The 15,830-nt window shown below is 33.5% G+C and overlaps 1 long non-coding RNA gene across 3 annotated transcripts; it reads left to right on the top strand.

The window, feature by feature from the left end:
• Positions 1 to 43: 43 nt before the first annotated feature.
• Positions 44 to 14,020, top strand: LOC115301254. 3 transcript variants are annotated; one of them, XR_003913032.1, is made up of 5 exons: positions 44 to 84; positions 2,057 to 2,119; positions 2,685 to 2,768; positions 8,205 to 8,274; positions 13,640 to 14,020. It is a non-coding gene; the product is annotated as an uncharacterized LOC115301254 (long non-coding RNA). The 3 variants fall into 3 exon arrangements; XR_003913033.1 differs by lacking the exon at positions 44 to 84 and adding an exon at positions 310 to 328; XR_003913034.1 differs by lacking the exon at positions 44 to 84 and adding an exon at positions 1,899 to 1,917.
• Positions 14,021 to 15,830: the final 1,810 nt, after the last annotated feature.

Below are 15,830 nucleotides of genomic sequence, written 5' to 3'. Positions count from 1 at the left end.
GGGGCGGCCTCGCGGCCCGCGGCGGCCGGGCCGGGGAAGGGGCGGCGGCGGCGGACCGCGCGAGGAGAGCCCCTTTCTGGCCGGGTGAGTTATTTTGATATTTAGGGTAAGGGGGAAAAATCCCCTCAGGTTCTGCAACTGGGGAGCTTTTTAACCTCTTTCCGGCGAGGTGGGAGCCCTCCTCCATGGTGGAATTTAAAAGAACAATGGAACCCTGACTACGTTTAAACAAAAATAAAACTTGTGTTTTTTTTTTTTCTTTTGGGTGTTGGCTTTTAACTCTTTCAAAGCCGATTTTGAAAACGGCTGCAGTGTTACAGACAAGAAGGTACTTGCCTCTTATTAAAACCTTTATGACGTTAAGGTTGTCTTTTAAAAATGGCAAGTTGGAGAAATGCCGCTGCTATTTCGAAAATACGAAGATAAGTTTACTATACCGTCTGGGCTGTTTAATGGAAATAGGTTTTAATTACGAGGCTAGACGATGACGTTTGATCGAGAGTTTATTTTGCGGACTAATTACGCCAAGATTGGTTGACATTCAGATGTTTGAATAACGATTAAATATACTGTTTGGTACTTTTTAGAAGGTCGTAAGGAGCCGTTATCTGTAACTTACCACACCTGAATGTTAGAACGTACTTGGATCAGTTCCTAGACTTCTAAAAGTTGAAGTTCACCATTTTATTATTTTTAAAAATAATGTATGTTGGCACAAGCCGTGGTCGACGAAACTTTTACAAAGGAATATTCTGACGCCAAATCTCTTTGTGAAGTTACTTTCTCTTAGTGTAAATATTAAAGTAGGACCATTCTCGGTAATGGGCGATGAAGAGAAGCCATATTTGTTGCATTTGTTGCATGCATAAAAATCTAGATCTACTGGAAAAGGAAGACTATTTTAATAATAAATAACTGCTTTCTCAAGAATTTGCAGAGTCCTCTGTAGTTTTGAGTCAAAAAAATTGAGAGCGAATTTAAGTTTAAAGGTTTGAAGAACAAACCACAAAATGCACAAAACCTTTGTGTATTTTAGAATATATTTGTCTTCATTCTGCGGTACCTCTCGTGTTGTAAAGGTGCGGATCTACGTAAAAACAATGTTGGGCAGATTTACGTAGTACTTAGAAAATCAAAGTTACTGGTGTAATCGACTATTTCTGATGGTATTTTTGTCAGTGAAATTGCTTTATTTTCTGAAAGGCATTCATATAGTGCTACATGTTACATCAGTTGCGCATATCTTGATTTACAGAGTCTTAAGTACCAATTTTGGTTTTTCCAAACCGCATTTTTGATATTCGTGAACATTGAAAGAAGTTTTAAATGTATATCTTAAATCTTTTTTCTGGCTCCTGTTTTGAATAGTGAAATGCAAAATAATTGCTAGCAATTTAACCTCTTAAGATCTTTTTATATGGGAGAAATGGGGGAAGGGAGAGAATGAAAAATTTCAAGACCCTGCTTTGAAATTGGATAAAGGTCATAGATACTACGTGTTTTAGACTTGCTTAAAAGACCAAGCTAATATCTCACTTGGTGAGATCAAATAACTTTTGGTTTAAAAATTTAAAGTAGCCAGTAGCCATTTTAACTTAAGTAATTTCTCCTGGAGGAGTTAATTTTTAATTGCTTATGGTCGTAAAAGGTATTTCTAGTTGTTTATGTAATTTTTAAGATGATTTCAGTGTTTAAACGGGGTAAACTTTTCCTTTGTTTTGGTGTATTGCCTGGTATCAAAAGAAAAACAAAAACGAGGTTATAGTCTTAAATCTATCTGGAGATGTGAATTTTCTGTAGTTTATTTAATCTCAGTGCTTTAATCCCTAGTGTTTATCCTTGCCACCAAAAGATGTGGAAAACAAAGACTGATAGATGATTAAGATAAGAAATAACTGCATCCTTCACTGTAAGACGGTGTGTCCATAAGCCGTCCCTAAATTTGTCTATAGATCACGTTTTGAATATTTTCTTATTGTTTTATCACACTGAAACCTCGGCCAAGAAATGTTTTTAAAAAACAAAACATTGATATCATCTTTTTTTTTTTTTTAAGGTAACTTACCAGATTAAGTATGGTTGATGATGGTTCTGAACAAATACTGCTCTTTTATTTGAGGTAAGACTGAGTAAATTTTAATTACTGTAACATAAAAAGAAACCTATTTGGTTTTTATTTTACACTGTATTTCCAATAAGTAGTGATTTTGAGTATGAATAACTGAATATATGAAATAGTTTTTTATAAAGCCTTTAAACCTTGCCATTGAATGAAAAGTGTATGTGCTTAGCCATTGTAACTTAATGTGCCTTTTGAATAGTTTAAAATACTGAAGGTCCCTTAAGCCTTTGTTTAATTTTGGGAGCAAGAGAAGACTGACTATATTTTTTGAAGAACTGTGAATAAAAGATATATTTTTTCTTTTTAATTCTCGAATAATACTGTGCAAACTAATTTTTTAAGTATTTAAAGAAATGAATTTATTGGAAAATTTGAGTTAGTATTTGTAGTAGTAGATTTTAGGGAAGAACATTTTAAAAATCAAGTTTTGTGAGCATAGATTTTAGTTTTTGTTTTCTTTTATACAATAAAAGCTTTAAAACATTCCTACTTGATATTTGTTGTTCTGTCAATAAATTGTTTAGAATATTGGTGTATTTCCTCTCCCCCCCCTCCCCAAAAGGTATGCCATTTGAAGACTGAGGCCATGGAGTTTTATCCTTGAGGATAAAGGAAATAATTTGCAGAAGTCTATTTTATATAGCAAGTAAGTAAATGTTTCATTCAACATTTGAAATTTAATAGCTACCAACATTTGAGTAGGAAAATATCACTAAGTTGGTCAATGAAACATAAAATGTAGACTGTTTATCTTAGAAAAGAGGGGGGAAAAGCCCATCAAATTCCTTTATCTCACATGAAAGCACTTTTGTATTATAATAAAACAGGTGATACGTAATTTATGTCAGGGCAGTAAGATGGTCAGTGCTTTCCAATAATCTCCTTCAGAATTATGGTTAAATCAGTAGTTATCAGAATTGTATGTCTTTGTAATCTGAAATTCTTTAGCCATTATTTTGGATGATAAAGGTCACATTTTGGAAATGGTCTAGAATTTTGTATTTGCCAATCTTACACTTAATAAAAGAACTGTGTTTTAAAAACTGAAGACACGTATTTTAGTTCTTATTAATGGAATTAATACATTCATTTTACCTTTTTTTAGGAGTTTGTTTTCAAACAGGTACTAAAGTGAGTTATAGGAAATTTGAATAATACATCTAATGAGACCTGGAATCTATAGTTTTGTAATTGTTTCTAAAGCATGAAAGGAACAAATAATTATCAACACGTAAACAGTACTTTCACATCTTAAAACTAGATATGTGAGTGAAAAAGTACATTCCCGGGGAAGGTGTTTTATAAGTTAACACTGAACATGGAAATTATTGTCAAGCTAATGTTAGGGATTTAAGAGAGAAAACAAGTATATCTAGTAATGGGAAATTTTAAGAATAGCCAAATAGCCAAATAAGTATTAGAAAGGCAAATTTGCCTTTGCCCTTGAAATGTAGAAATTATTTTATCTGTTGATGTAGGTTAATTGTATCATTGAGATAGGTGATAAAGGTAATATTTTTATTGCCTTTGTTTTAGCTCATTTTTCCTTTCCAGTCATTTTGCAATTTGATCAAATTTATGTTTGTTTTAGTGTGCAAACGGAAACTAAATGTTAGACCTGTAACTATAGTGTTTTTAAATATCGAACATATATAAAATCAAAAGCTGTTTTATCTTAACCTTCGACACAAATGCCGAGGTTAGGGTTTCTTGTATGCAAATGATAGGATATTAGATTAGCATTCAGATGTCCTTGGGCACTGATAAAAATTGAGAATTGGGCCTCTTAGACACAAATGTATGTGAAATGTAATGAAATTTCAAGTATAAATTGGCAATAAATTTAAAATGGCCTATCAAAGATTCAGTTTGACCCATTAAAATAAAAAGCGAATGGTTGGCGGTTAGAAATGTTACGTGATTTGGTTTTTATCTTTTTTACTCCAGTATCAAGAACTAAACCAATATTTAAATGATGTAGTAACTTCTAAATTAATCACCAGTAAAATGGATTATAGCTTTTATCACTAATAGGATAAAGGATTATAGCAAATCACATTTTAAGAAGGTCTTAACATGTACTTCAGCCTTTATGCTGATAACTGCTTATATTTAGTGTTTTGATATTTGCTGCTTGAGCCAAGCTTGTAAAATGGGCAGTATATTTGATGGACAAAAGTAATGGACAGATGAGGTCAAATATAAATGTAGGTGTATCATTTCAAATTACCAGATTTCATTTAAAAAGTAACTTACTCGTTTACTGCTGTGTATTCTGCTTAAGAACCAAAGTAATACTTAAATATTGTTTTTATTTTGGCATTTTGAACTAAGTTTTGGATCCTAAATATCAGTAGGTTGAATTGGTGGTAGGTTTCACTGAATTTGTTACTATGGTACTATTTAAAAAAATGACCTGAAATTCCACAGAAAGGAAAGCAACCATGTCCATAGTTAATCACAAGATTTTTCATGATCTGTGGTATGACACTTAGAGGCTAGATTATGCGATAGAGGTATGTATGTTGAATGTAAATTTTCTTGCAAATTGATTTTACTGGTACTCTAGGTTTTTTGATTATTTAAAATTTGAAGTGTGGACAACCAATTAATTTACTTATTTGTTCTGAGGTGTTTCTTTTGTTGTTGAGAGCCTAAAGGGGAAAAAGATACTATGAGGACATCACCCATCTTCATTAATGAGAGGTGTGTGTGATAGAGTGGACAATATAACCATGATTCAGCAATCAGGAAACCAAGCCTCTAAATGTAGATTAGCCCTGTAATCTTGACATTGACTGTAGACTTTGTCTTCTAATCTATAGAAAATATTTGGAGTGTCTAATCTCTTAAGATACTTTAAGCCTTTAATTGTGTGATAAAAATAATAATGGGTGTCTTCTTTTATACAAACTGGAGAATAGTTTTTGTAATTTTGCATAATAAATTATATGTATTGTTTCTGTGAAGAAAACAATTTGAATGACATGGGCCCTGGGTGATAGTGTACCTGACTTTTTTGATTGTAGGCATTCCAAAATATTAATAAACTAAATACAGATGTTGGAAAATTGATCTTGAAAAGCCATAAGGTGTTTAATTGAATTTAAACAAGTGAGATTTAGAATGCTACAATAAAAAATACAGTTGGATTAAATATACCAAAAATTTAGTGTATTTAACATATGTAGCTGGCTATGACAATTATAAACGAGGCTTTGTAGTTTACATGCTTGACATAATCAGTTTCCTTTTAGAAATTTTTATATTTCAAGGATAAATATTTTCATTTTACAAGCTACCTTCCCCTAGTAAATTGGCTCAGTATAGACGTTTAATTTTTAGATTTGGCTGTTATTTCTGAATGTAATTAACCATTACAATTTAAATTTGACCATGTTTTGAAGTTTACAAATAAAAAATATAGGACTTGATTGTTTTGTAACATTCAAGTGGCATATATCCTACAACAATTGACTTAAATTTAAAAAAAATTTTTTTTAATGCTTATTTATTTTTGAGAGCCGAGAGAGACAGCATGAGCAAAGGAGGAGCAGGAGAGGGGGAGTCACAGTATCCAAAGCAGGCTCCAGGCTCTGAGCTGTCAGCACAGAGCCCTACACGGGGCTCGAACTCAAACCATAAGAACTCACAAACCATGACCTGAGCTGAAGTCAGACACTTAACTGACAGCCACTAGGCACCCCAGTTGAGTGAAGTTTTGATTTGTACTATGTACAAAGCTAGATAGTTCTGTTTTGGAAAACAATACTTTGCTTTTTAAAATTAAGCTATTTATTTTATAAGGAATATTTCCAATTAAGCAGTTTTGCCCTTGCTGTGTATTACATAGTGATCATAATCATTTTAATTTGGATTATCAAGGTAGTTAGCTTAACTTTAATGGTTTCTGAGTTTTCTGATGAATGTTAATGACTATTGCTACTTTATTTTTATGGAAGATTTCATATATTCAAAGTGTTCTCAGGTTTTATTCTTATGTAAGAATTGCTTTAAGAACTTTAAAAGGTGATAAGTCAATATTTTAAGAAAAGCACAAATGGGCTAATAAAGATAACAGTCTTTGCCTTTTAATATAAAAGAATCAAATGTACGTTATATCTATAGCTTTATATTAATTGAGAATCTATGATACGGCAAAATATTGGTGATAGATAGGAATATGAGCAAAAATACCAATTTTTCGTAGTCTGCTTAAGCCAAACTTGGCTTCTCTTAAAGGAAAGCAGGGTACTACTTTCTCAATTTTGGGAGAGGAGATGGTATGGCAGATTACATGGGGGTTAGTAATTTTTCAAGTGGTGCAAAGTGAGCTCCCAAGTCTTGTTTTTGGTGAAGTGAAAACCTGCAGGCGGTATGCTTGAACTGGTAGGTATCGTTTTAATCACATCGCCAGACCATTGTGAAGGGTTTCCTCCAGCCACTTTTTTAGCAATAAAAGTCAGTTCCACCTTTCTCTTAGGAATTACATCAGTTTAGATCACTTACCTGATTTAAGATTTGTCTTTATTGACAAACTATTCCTTATTAAGGTTAGATTAAATTTGGAAGCTTAAAAGTAAATAATCCTTTTTCTTAAAAAAATTTTTTTTTTTAATTTATTTTTGAGAAAGAGAGAAAGAGAGAGAGAGAGAGACAGTGTGAGCTTGGAAGGGTCAGAGAGAGAGGGAGACAAAGAATTGAAACAGGCTCCAGGCTCTGAGCTGTCAGCACAGAGCCCTATGTGGGGCTTGAACCCACAAACTGAGATCATGACCTGAGCTGAAGTTGGCCGTTAACTGACTGGGCCACCCAGACACCCCAATCCTTTTTCTTATAAATTCCTTGCTGGGAGGATATTTTAGCATCTTAACTCTTAGAGATAATTTTGAAGCAGATTCTTGTTGGATTTCTTGACTATGATTAGTCAAAATGACTAAAAGGATTTAGATTTGGTAATATAATCAGGAACTTCATAATTTGAAAATTTGAAACTTAGTCCTGGAACAGTATTTGAGTAGCTTAGTTTTAACTTAAATCCTAAACTGTTGAGTGCTTTCTAAAAATCCTTACACTTTAATATTGAACTTAAACAGAGCTTTTTTTTGATAGCTCTACATAGTATGGTTGTTATACTTCGGAGTAGGAGTGACTGAAAAAATACATATCTGTATTCAGAGGGCATTTGAAACATGAAAAACATCATTTTCCATGTTTTGTTTATGAGACATTTTAGTCTAACATGGAAAGTATGGATATGATATTTTTGTTAATGTATTTTAAAAAGGGTTAGAGTTAACTTGAGTAGGTCAATACAGTTGGTAATAAAAGTCATTTAAATTTTTGAAGTTTACTTTCTATCACTTTATCTTAAAATAATTTGATTAAATATTGAAATAATAATGAAACATGGCCTTGCAGGTGGGTAATGGAAGTTTTCCTTTAGATGTCTTGAAAGTTGATTAGAGCAAAGATGAGAAAATAATTTTGTACTGTTAAGAGGTGATGTTATTAGATTCTGAAACAGCTAGTTCTCTACCTTGATTGCCCATTAGATCCACCTGGGGAGGCCAAATTTTTATGTACTCTATTGGGAGTTTTTTGGGACTGAGACTTAAGAATGGTTTTTATAGTAACTTAACCCTACTGGTAAACCTCCTATACAGCCAGATTTAAAATCCTTGGGGCTAGAGAGGTGCCTGGGTGGCTCAGGTGGTTGAGAGTCTGACTTTGGCTCAGGTCATGATCTTGCAGTTTGGGGATTCGAGCCCCACGTTGGGGTCTGTGCTGACAGCTTAGAGCCTGGAGCCTGCTTCAGATTCTGTATCTCTCCCTCTCTGCACCTCCCTGCTAGCACTCTGTCTCACTTACGTCCAAAAATAATTATTAAGTTAAATATTAAGTTAAAAAATAAATTCTTGGGGGTTAGAACTTAACTTCTGCTTCAACTGTGTTGTTATAAATGCATGTATGTCTTGGTCTTCTAGTGGATGGTCTTTATGTTGAAGTTTTCAAATCAAGGCTTTTTAATAGTCTAGTTTTGTCTTTTATACGCATAAAATTATATTTTTGTTTCTTGCAGAAATGTGAATCCTGAAACTGAATTCTCTAAAGGGCCTGTACAACATAATAGATGTTGGTGGAATCATTTAGTAAGTTTTATTTAATTTTCATGTTTAATCTGTTTCTAAATTTTCAATATGATTTTGGAAATTTGAATAATTGAACTACTTGTAAAAATATAGAGGGATTTGGTGAAGCTCAAAGCAGTACAAAAATAAAAAACATGATTAGATGTGTGTGAAATTTATTAAAATTTTGCTTGCTTATTTACTCTAAATTGTTATTTTTTTTCTTCACCTAAACTCCCTGACAGAATACAAAGTAACTCACTGACAGAATACAAAGTAACTCACATTGAACATACTTCTGACATTTCACCCGAGAGTTTGGGTGTTGGTGACCTTCCCCTGTAAATAAAGTTCGATTGAAACACAGCTATGCTCTTTTATTTACACGTTGTCTGTGTCTGCTTTCCCAGTATAGCTGCGGAGTTGAGAGTAGTTTTAGCTTTAGCTAATGGTCACAAACCCTGAAATATTTATCATCTTGTTCTAGACCCGTCCCTGGGTAAACTTAATTCCTCCTAGAACTCAGAAGCCCTTGGGTTTCTTTTTTTGGTAAAAGAACATACTTTTTGATGGATTTCAATGTAATAATTTTAGTAAACTAAGTAATTTTGAACATTCTTTAAACTTGAAAGCCCAACACAAAATTTCTTTTCACACTGGAGTTATGCTTTGATGTTAGAAGACTTGGTTACTACTACTATGGAATGGTTTATTCTAATTCCCAGCAGGAGAAAGAGTGGGAAGAGTATAGAAGTGAATTTGGATGAATTCTCTAGTGGACATATTATTGAGAGGACTTTTTGGTATGACATTTACATAAATTTTAATCCTAATCTACATTCTAGATAATTTTGCTTCTAATTAGTACTTCCAACTTCTGTATAAATGTCTACTATTTCTTGGCTACGTTTTGATGGTGATGGTCAGGGCGGAGATGAAAACTTTCTAATGTTGTACAACCATTGATCTCCTATCTTAATGTTTTAAAGAGATGAATTGCTGGCACATAGTGGATCCTCAATAAATACTTGTTGATTTATGGTATATAATTTCTGCCAAACGTTATTTATCAACTAGTGTTGGAAGTCTAATCAAAAAAAAGTTAAATTCATTATGAAAATATACATTTTAATGTATTTATTTAGCATGTCTAAAAACTAAAACTTTTGACTCAGTAAAAATTGAAAGTGATAAACTACAACTTTCAACCTCTTAATATGCATATGTAGTCAGATTTTAAACTAATTATAGGGACAATAAGATTTGATTTGATTGTAAAACATTCTTTTTCTTAGTTACCATATCTTACTCTCTTAAGAGATCAGTAGCTGGCTAATGTTTTTCAAATAATTTTGTAGTTAGGTTTTATCCCCACTGTATTTAGGTTGCAGACTTGTTATATATTGTGATCCTATTGAGGATTCAAGCTAGTTTTGGTAATAAGATGGTATGTGTCAATTCAGTAGTAAATGTTTCCAGTTTTTTTTTAATATTCATTTATTTTTGAGAGTGAGTTGGGGAGGGGCAAGAGAGGAGACTGAGAATCCCAAGTAGGCTCCAGCCCTGTCAATGTGGAGCCCGACATGGGGCTCGAACTCTTGAACCCTGAGATCATGACCTGAGCTGAAATCAAGAGTCAGACCTTTAATTAACTGAGTCACCCAGGCATCGCAAATGCTTTCAAATTTAAACATCAGAAGAAGATTGAAATCAAGTCATAAGTACCAAGAATTTAAATTACATGATGGGAAGAATCAATTTTTCTTCTCATCGTTATTTTCTACTCTATGTCCCTTTGGTTTTGCCATAAGAATTTGAGTTTTAAAGTAATATAAATGAACATGAATTTATTGTGGCATTATTAGAGCCACCTACTTATAAAATTAAGAATCCTCAGTCCTTTCTTTTTCCTTGTTCTCTTCCCTGTCCCTCACATTTTTTGTTGCTATTAAACATGTGAGTTTGCTGGGAAGTAGAGGTAAGGAGATTGCTTATGCTTATTTTAGGGGAGCCCCTTGTAAACCTAGTTCAGTCAGGAGTCGCATTTCAACTGACAACTTCACTTGTATTTCACCTAACCTATTTGATTTTACAATACCCGTGATTTTGGAACACATTTACTGAATTAGAATTTAAAGAGAAGACCTCTTAATTACGTATTCTTAAATTTTTGGATGTACAGTATTTAGGGGATTTTAAAAGGTAGCTTTTTTTAGTGTCTTACATTGAAGCCTTTGCTTTGGCCTTGGGGAATTTTCTAAGAACAAACTGTTTTCCTTAAAAAGGAGATATAAACTATAAACGTCATAGTGGAAAAATACATGTTCATAGAATGAGTTTGGAGCTTGTATGTGAAATAAACAAAAGATGTAGGTCTGTTTGAGGATGAGATTTAAAATTTTAAAACCTTTACTTTTGAGGGGCGGGGGAGCAACAGAGAGAGATAGGGAGACAGAATCCGAAGCAGGCTCCAAGCTGTCAGCACAGAGCTCGTTGTGGGGCTCGAACTCAGAAACTAAGAACGAGATCATGACCCGAGCCAAAGTAGGATGCCTAACCAACTGAGCCACCCAGGTTCTCCAGGGATGAAATTCTTTAACAAACCATCATCCTTTCAGGATGTCTGTAGGAATTCAAAAATTACTGGAGAGATGTAGAGTCAATAGGGTTTTGATAATCTGAACCCTGCTCAGTTTTCTATACTGATGTTATTTTAATTATTTTTTATTTTTGAGAGAGAGAGAGAGCGCGCATGAGCAGGGGAGGGTCAGAGAGGGAGGCACAGAATCTGAAGACCGGCTCTAGGCTCTGAGCTAGCTGTCAGCACAGAGCACAATGCAGGGCTTGAACCCATGAACCATGAGATCATGACAGAGCTGAAGTTGGACGCTTAACCTCCTGAGCCACCCAGGCGCCCCATATACTGATGTTATTTTAATACAAGATTAAGTTATCTATTTTGAGAGAGAGAGCATGCAAGTGGAGAAGGGGCAGAGAGAGAGGCGGAGGGAGAATCCCAAGCAGACTCTGAACCTCCAGTGCAGAGCCCGATGCTGCCCTCAGACTCAGAAATTACAAGATCATGACCTGAGCCAAAGTTGGATGCTTAACTGACTGAGGCACCCAAGAACCCCTAAGTTATCTTTTTAAAGCAGAAGGTGTTGGTCTTTAAATAATAGACCCCATATGGGGTCAATCCATATTGTATGGATTTTTTCGATTGTTGCTATTGGAATATAAATTATTTTGGTTTTGTAAGTTCAGTTTGTAGATCTCCATGTACTTGGTTATTGTATATGGGAATAATAGGTAAATAACATTTATTGAGGTCTTTCTATATGCCAAGTAATGTGAAAGCTCTAAATGTATTGACTCGTTTAATTCTCATTACTCACATGAGGTAGGTACTATTTCCATTTTACCCATGAAGAACTGGATTTTGTTACCAAGAAAAATTTCCAGGCTCAGAACTCATGTCCAATTTCTTAATTTTTTAACATAATTTTGCTTATTGTCTTGTAAGAATTTGGAAATACATGAAAATAAATGGCTTACTCATAAATCCCTCATTGCTCTTTTAGGTATTTGGATGCTTGATTAAGCACTTGTGCTTATTAACAAAATTTTCACTGTTGGCTTTTGATTGGCTTTGTAGGAGTGCAGGACTGATCATGGCTTTTTAATACCAGAGTCTGCTTTCTCTTGAGCATTGGCTTTCTTCATCCTCTTTGTTTTGTTTAGCTGTCTTAGGTGATCTAGTGATCAGTGTGCTTGTATTTTCTAATTCTATTGTTGTACAAACCACTGTATTTAATGAGTAATTTTAGGATGATTTTAATGTCCTTAGGTTTCTTTTGAAAATTTTTTAAAATGATTTTCAGAATGAAATTTCATATAACATCCTGGATAAATTTTATCTCCTGTCCTGTGTGGCGGAAGAATATAAAGCATTTAGTTTTTCATTTAATGCACTAAAGTGAATATATTGCACCTACAGCCATTGAAATGATTGTAACTTGTTCTCTATACATAGTGTCATTGTTCATCATAATAGTGTTTACCTTCCCAGTGTTATTTAGAGCTTGATCTGGCATTGTACCAGGAGAGATTGGGGACAAATTAGTTTATAATCAATGGTATAAGAGGAATGATCGTGTTTTTATTTTTATACTTCTACATAGAAGGATATGTTTCTTAATTTTAAGGAACGAATAATTCAAATGGAAGGTATTTTATTGGCGGTAGTAATGAATGAGTTATGTAGTTCTTTAGAGTGGAGAGAAATCAGGAAAGGATGTGAAGGAGAAAGATGCTGTGACACTCACTTTCAGTCCATTTCTAACATCAGTGCCAGTGTCTCTTGGTTACCCAGTAGTTTACTGAGTAGATTTTTGGTATTATATACATAGACAACAAATCCTAATGCTAGTTTAGGAGATAAGGTTTAATTACCTGAAGATCAAAAATGTTTTATATTTAATAATCTCCTGGTCACCCAGACTTTACAGATTTAGTTTGGTTGAAAAACTGATTGAGAAGACTGGAGTTAAAACTTACTTTTGCAGTTATGTTTGATCTTGATGGGTCAGGATTATTTGTACAATATCCTGATTTCCCACTTAATACCTTTAGTTTAAATTATTTAAGTAATGAATTTGTTTTTTTTTTTTTTTTGATGAGCATTTGGCATTTTGGCAACAGGAGTATTTTACTTGTGTTTAATTTGAAAGCTGTTAGCGTTTTATGGCAAATACCAAAAAGCCAGGTAGATACTTTGCATTTTTGATCTTTTTGCATCCTAGTTGCTACATATTTTCTGTATTCTCAAATAAGTAGCTGATGATGGTGACATCTCAATTGGCCATTTGTGTTATCTAAACAAAATTAATTAGCATCCGTTGTCCTGGAAAACTATGCTGTTACCCACTGCCTTGGTTTCTTTTTTTTTTCTTTTTTTCCTTAGGATTCTATTCCATAACTAGTTTTATTTGAAGAAGCTTGGAAACCTCTGCATTGAGATTTAGAACCTATAGTGTTGTTGTAATTTAGTTTTCAAGGATTTTGAATTTGAATTTTTGTTTTTACTTAATATTGACCATATAATATTGCACATGTAAAAATATTATTCATTACCACCTTTTTATAGTTACATATGTATCTGACAGTAGAACTTTGTTACTTGTTTGTAGTCTTACCATGATTCTCTTGAGAAGTGTGTGCTGTGCGTACAACTTTAATATAATACAGTTTCATAGTAAAGCTGTTAAAAATTTTATAGCATTTTGTATGGTAAGAGTATCTTCAAGGTGGGTGGATGTTCTCTGTTTGAAGGAATAAGATTACTCGTATTCCAACAGCATTTTTTTCTTTTAATGTTTTCATCAAGCATCCAGTCAGCTTGAAGAGTCTCAAATGGACCCTACCACTGAGAAAACAAGATGGCAGTCCACTGTGGGGAATTGAGGAAAATGGATTAATACAAGAGTGCTGTGATAATATACAACCAAGACAGGGTTCTTTTAACATGGATTTCATGAAATGAATGAAGACATAGGTTTCTTACCCAGCACAAATGGACAGTGGATTTGACTTTCTAAAGACTTTTTGTAAAATTAAAACAAGTACATTTTTGACATTTGGAGAAGAAAGACGGCACATAAACACAGATGATAGTTTGTATGCCTGGAACTTTTTGCAGTTGGATTTGTTATGAGTATGACCTTGTGAAATGTTAACTTTAATAAAATTTCTAACACTTTAAAATTTCTCAGTTTGGGCTTTGTTTTTTAAAGCTGAAATTTCACTAAATGTTCAGTTATTCCCTGATATAACACTTTGACTTTTATAGTTGCCCAGCAGGAAAGTGTACTGAATAAAGCTGGTAAAATGGAAATGGTGTCCTGGAAAATGTTTTACTTGGTTGATTAAGATTGGTCTTTTTTCCACAAAGTTTGGGAAATTTATTTGGGATGTGTTAAGAGATGGTTGTTTGGTTGAAATGCTGTCTTGTGCTTTTTTTTTTGAAATATCTTGGGGTAAAAAACTTTTCAAGAGATAATAATACAGGTCTTTAATTTGCCATGAGCGTGTAAAGAGCTTATGCAATAAAATGCCTTTTGCCTCACAATCCAAGACGAGTGATAAAATATTTTCTGGAGTTCTTTGTGTTGAGGGAATGCTTTTTAATATAAGTGTCTTGCAGTTGAATATTTATCTGAACATTTAAATTAAACTGATGCCTCCTGTTGTTTTCATAGTTAATATTGGGGGAAGAAGTATTGGATTTATATGGAAATGTCCCTAGGGTATTCACAAAAGGACTTCAAAGTTTGGTGGTAATGATGTCTATAATACATTCTGTATAAATATGAAATAGGGCTTTTATCTTCTGGTTTTATTCTGTACATTTAGGAATTTAGAATAAATGAATCCAACCATGTCACAGATTACTGTTTGAATTCTAGGTGAATACTGCTGTTGCATTTATTGCTAAATGACTAATACCTGTTTTAGTAACTTATAAAGGTGGGAGTAGGCTTTATTTTGATAGACTAGATGACTTGTTGATTATATTTTTCCCATTATACAGAAAATAAAGAGTAGTTCAGCTTGAATTTTTTGCTTGGTGAGAAATAATCATTCTGCAATTTGTGATTAATGTCAAATACCATAGTGCAGATATCTCTGATCAATACATGTGCAGTATTTGTTTTCACTGACTGATTTGAGGTGGTTGGTCTGTATAAATCAAAAGTGGAATTAAGGATTTTGATATTCGAAGAAAATCTTCTGTAGAAAGTGCAGAATTGATACTAGGTTTTGATTATGGATTTTACTACCTTAGGTGCAACATTGTTGCTTTTGTTAGGTATAAACCCTAACATGGATTTTTCCAGTGAGAGGAGGGCATCGTTCTGGCATACTGTCAAGTTAAGTGAGGACAGTTGATTTTTTTTGGATGTGTGAATGTTTTCATGGGGTGCTTGTTGAGAGAAAAAAGTGTTGAATAATTTGTTTTTGGCATTAGTACTCATTTTCTCATTTTGTTTCCATAGATCTCTTGGTTTTGATATTTAGGAGAATTTGCCCTGTGACATTGCTCTGATAACTTGCCATCAGGACTAATTGTTATTAACTTGCCTTGTTGAAATGGGCATATATATGTAGAATATGATTTGAAACCCAAGGGAAGGGTTGGGATATGTGTGTTGTGTTGGTTTGGAGGTAGTTTCTTGGGTTTGTTACTTAAAGGGTACCCGTGGTAATTCCATGCTCTTGAATTAAAGAACTTTGTTTGCCTGACTCTGCGAAGTAAATATATTGTGGTTTTGAGAATTTTTTGGTGACATTTGCAAGGTTATATTTAATGGGTTAAAGAATTTTGTGAACGTTTAAAGAAAAATGGAGATTCTTGGATATAAACTAGTTGCATTAATTTTTGCCCTAATGCAACTGAACACTAGGGAGGCGCTGTTGAGTTGTACCCTCTTTTTTTCAGTTGGGATGGAAAATTCCCCCTTATGCTGTCTTTAGATAATTTGTAGACTTTGTAAAGAAGGCAAGAGTTGAATTTAATT

Source organism: Suricata suricatta, chromosome 9 (assembly GCF_006229205.1).
Source record: "Suricata suricatta isolate VVHF042 chromosome 9, meerkat_22Aug2017_6uvM2_HiC, whole genome shotgun sequence".
In the NCBI taxonomy this organism is placed as follows: domain Eukaryota; kingdom Metazoa; phylum Chordata; class Mammalia; order Carnivora; family Herpestidae; genus Suricata; species Suricata suricatta.
Note: the sequence above shows the minus strand (reverse complement) of the source record. Positions and strands in the feature narration are given on the sequence as shown.